Source organism: Corvus brachyrhynchos, unplaced genomic scaffold, assembly GCF_000691975.1.
Source record: "Corvus brachyrhynchos isolate BGI_N302 unplaced genomic scaffold, ASM69197v1 scaffold19, whole genome shotgun sequence".
NCBI lineage: Eukaryota > Metazoa > Chordata > Aves > Passeriformes > Corvidae > Corvus > Corvus brachyrhynchos.
In genome coordinates, this window is record NW_008246061.1 from 1619325 (window position 1) to 1620032 (window position 708).

Here is a 708-nt window from a genome sequence, read left to right on the forward strand (position 1 = left end):
ACAGACGCTGCTGCAGCCTTGGGATGGAGCACACAGAGGGAGGGAGGGAGGGGAACTGGCCCCAGTGCCCCGAGCAGCCCCTCAGGGTGCCCCTCCAGGAGGGACAAGGCAAAGGAACGGGCCATGGGCACGTCCAGGTGGCTCTGCCCTGTCCCTGCTCCTCCCAGGGGACCGAGGGTGGCTGCAATGCCCCGCACGAGGTTGGACCGCAGCAGCAGGGCTGTAGATGCCCTGAATTCCCAGGGGGTTTGGTAGCAGCCACAGCACGGTGGGAGCTCTGTGAATCCCACCGGGAGCACAGGACGTGCACCCCAGTCGTGGCTTGGAGTCAGGGACTCCCTCTGCCCTCCCTGCTCTGGTACCGATGAGATTTTTGAATGCTGCCCACACCAACCCTTCCTGGGGCTGATTCACGGGGCACCGGGGCAGGTGCCACCTGTGCCTGAGGGGCTGCTGCAGGGTCCCTGGGCCAGGGGGTACCCCAAAAACCTCCTCCCACCCTGGGCTGCCAGGCTGGCACCCCGCGGGCTCCCCAAGCTCCTGAGTCCAGCCCGGGGTGCTCAGTGGGGTGCGGGGGGCTCAGCCCTTCCTGGGGGAGGAGGAGAAGGGATGAAAGGAGATGTGACCCCAGGAGCAGCAGCAGCACTGGACCCTCTCGACCCCCGCTTTGGCCGTGGGCAGAGCGGCCCCTCAGCCCTCGCTCCTTTG